The sequence below is a fragment of the Panthera leo genome, chromosome A1, assembly GCF_018350215.1.
Source record: "Panthera leo isolate Ple1 chromosome A1, P.leo_Ple1_pat1.1, whole genome shotgun sequence".
NCBI lineage: Eukaryota > Metazoa > Chordata > Mammalia > Carnivora > Felidae > Panthera > Panthera leo.
In genome coordinates, this window is record NC_056679.1 from 232,481,724 (window position 1) to 232,485,242 (window position 3,519).

The following is a 3,519-nucleotide window of genomic DNA, read 5'->3' on the forward strand; positions in this document are numbered from 1 at the left end:
CGTGCTGGCGCGCCCCGGGAACGCGGTGTCCCCGTGTCAGACACACATCGCGCAGGAGCCCCGTGGGGGCGACCCCGGGGGCAACAATCAGGCGGGAGGCTCGACGCCCACCCGAGTTTCCGCACGGGCCCAGTGGGTAGAGTCGGTTTGATTTTCACTCCCTGTGGTGCCAACAGGAGGGAGATGGCCGCTGGGAGCACTCATCAACGGGGTCACCGAGGGCTGAGGTGTCTACACTCTGAAGGTAACACTGAGAGGTAGCAGGGAAAACCCCCTGGGCCGCCGCTCTTGGACAAAGCCACCGTTTCTGGGATCTAAGTCGTTCGTCTGTTCCAAGGCGGGGCAGCGCCCCCTCTGCTCGGCTCTTTGGGTTTGGGGGGCCTCCACCCACTGGCTTTTGGGCTTGAGTCTCTCGCCTTACCTTCTCGCTCAATTCCATTCGGCCCAAAGTATTTCATAAAGCTCCTGATGAATAATTCACGCGAATGTACTAACGGTGTATACATTTTAAAGGAGGAGCCTCCTGGAGCGAGTTCGGCTTTAATAATGTAACAATGTAATGATTCGATGTTGCCAGAAAAGCAGAATTTAATCACACATCTCTCCTCTCCCTCCTGACCCACCTGTCACAGACGGTTGGCTAATAAATGGGAAGGAAGATTTACTCGTGGAGAATTCTATCAGGGAAGAATCATCATTTGCTCTGTGTCCGCCTCCTCCTTCCTCGGGAGGCTCGATGCCAGAACTTCCTCCCCAATCAGGATGTTATTGATCATCCACGGCACAGCTTTTGTGTGGGAAGCAGGCCAGCCACGTGGCCTTTCAGCATGTTGGTGGCCCGGGCACCCCCACTGTCTCACTTCGGTCCCGCCGTGCCTGATGAATGTCACCTGGAGGCTGACTAAATTAAATTAAAAGCAAAGCAAAACACCATCACCACTATGCAGTGACAGAAAAGAAAAAAAAAAAAAAAAGACAAACAAAAAACCCAAACCGACAGCCCAAGCATATCACACCTAATATTTCAAACTTCATAAAGCTTTCCAGGAGACTGACATGCCATTTTTCATAGGAGACAGAGAGAGGACAGTCTCACTCCTGTCCCCTCTCCTCACCTGCCTGCGAAACAAAACAAGCAAGAACACAACCTAAGGGAAATATGCAAACTGTTGTTATAGGATGTAAGTGGGCTACTTTCAAATTGCTGCTACTCACCTGACAGCATAGAGCAGGGATCGCCCTCCTCTTGCGGGTAAAACATGGGTCTGTGGACCACAGACTTATGCGCCTGCAAAGAGCCAACTGTGAAAGCCTTCAATAGCTACCATGTAAAGCGTTTGGCCCTAAGGGAAAGATAAAGCACAGTGCGTGGATAGAGAGGGTTAAAGGACGGGTGGGAACAGGGTGTGGCTGATGCGGGAAAGAACATTCTGGGCACAGATGGCAGCCAGGCCGGGATTGCAAGCTGGGGGTCCGGAGGGTGCTGTGGACAGCAGAGGAGGTGAGTGGAACTATCAGGAGGGAGGGCAGCAGGAGGAGAGATCCCCAAGATTCAGGCCTCCCCCCGGGACAGGGCTTTGGAGCCCTTTTTAAGGACTTTGTCTTTACCCTGACTGAGATAGAACCCAATGTAGGAGGCTGGTCAGAGGAGAGATATTTCCTTAAATTTAAAGGCTCCTGGTTTTGTGGAGAATCGACTCTAGGAAGGTAGGCCTGAGGCACAGACCCCAGCAATTCCTAAAAGGCCATTGCAATAATCCAGGCAAGAGGTGCTGGTGCCTCGGACCAGACTAGTTGGGACGTGGGAGCGTTGATCGGGGGGCTGGGAATGAGAAGGGGTCAGTTCAGGATATATCTGGGAGGTGATGTGGACAGGATTGGGTAACAGGTTGCACACAGGGTCTGAGAAAATTAAGAAGGTAAAGAATGACTCCACGGGGTTGGAGTCTGGGCTACCTCAGGGCGTCACAGTCGAGGGCAGGTCCCGAAGCCCGTATTGTGGAAGCTGGAACGGGGACCAAGGCAGAAGCAGCATGCCATGAGGGGCGTGACAGGCCGCCGTTTAATGTTAACGAACTGATCGTTGGATTCCATCTCCAACGAACTGATCGCTGTTCGTTTCTTTCTCCCACCAAGGCTCCTGGGCCTTCTGTGATTGGCTTTCAGTCCCTGACCTTCTGGGGTTAGGTGTGCAGTCCGCAGAGGGTGGAAACCCCGCCCCACCAGAAATCCCTGGAGCCACAGACCCCCTGCACCTGACGCGTTTCTCCGCAGAACTGCCCAGCCCCTTCTGCGCCCGCATGGGGACAGGGGGCGGGGCGGTGGGCGGGTCTCTTCCCAAGCCAAGAACACGTGCTCACAGGGTAGCAGGGATGTCAGCGTTGATGCTTCTCTAAGAACGTGGCCTGTCCTGTGGGTGTCATTTAATGAAGGCGAATTACCTGTATAAATGAATTGTAATAACAGATCGAAATCATAAAAGCTTGACGCTTTAATTTACTCCCGGAAGAACTCCAGAAAAACAGAGATGTTTCCGAAATCTTTTTTTTTTTTTTTTTTCTGAATTTGTTTTCTGATTCCATCTTCAGAAGCTGTGCCATGTGACATTCACAAAAGCAATCTATGTGCATCCGGGATAGAAATACGCTTCTCAGATGCAGGTGCGCCCTGTGAATCGGAAACTGTGTGACTCCCTATCATTTTGGCCACAATTCGTTTCTTGTTAGTAGTGAATTTATGAATCCCAGCTTTCTGCTTTCAAACCTCGCCCTCAGATTCCCCTTTTACTGCTCAGGATGCAGCAGGATAAAAGGAGAAAATGGAGTTGTGATTGCAGAGATTCCATTGTTTCTTGATTATGACCAAAAATGAGATCAAAAAACACATGTTTAGAGCTTCAAGTATCCTGCGAGACTAGATGTAATTCCAGAAAGCTGGGATGACCTCCCGCCTGGATTCCCACTCTCTCCCCTGGGAATCTTCTCCTGTCTGCTCAGTGAGGCTTCGTCATTTAATGGCACATCAAACAGTGTAAACCAAAGAGTTAGGATTCAAATGCAAATCTGTTAGGTAAGGTTATGTTAGTATTGCAATAGATAACCCCCAAATTCCCATGCTGAACACAACAAAGCTCTATTTCAGCTCCTGTAACAGTCCCACACAGGGGTGATTAATTGCTGATGGGACAAGAGGGTTAGGGCCCAGGCTGATGGAGGCAGCTGATCAGTCTGTTTCCTACAACCCCACTGGACACTGCCATCTAGCCAGGCTGGGATGAGAGAACTTGGAGAAAACAAGCCTGTTTTTAACCGTTCAGTCTGGTAGGGATATGCTTCCTGGGTGGAAACTACTCTAATATTTATCCTAAATCCATGGGAGCATCCAAAGATGGGGGGAATCTCAGGGACATGGGAGAGAAGTCAAAATGGCATGGCTTATGTCAGCGAGATAAAGCAAACCGGCCAGAGGAGGACCTTGTAGTTACAATTTTGCCTGGTGATTTATTTACTCCCGTTGTCC

The 3,519-nt window shown here is 50.5% G+C and overlaps 1 long non-coding RNA gene across 1 annotated transcript; it reads right to left on the reverse strand.

Annotated features, from left to right (window-relative positions):
• Window positions 1-327: 327 nt before the first annotated feature.
• LOC122202133 lies at window positions 328-2,254 on the reverse strand. Its single transcript, XR_006194479.1, has 3 exons — window positions 1,957-2,254; window positions 1,216-1,343; window positions 328-901 (listed from the first exon to the last, which is right to left on the reverse strand). It is a non-coding gene; the product is annotated as an uncharacterized LOC122202133 (long non-coding RNA).
• Between the last annotated feature and the right edge of the window lie 1,265 nt (window positions 2,255-3,519).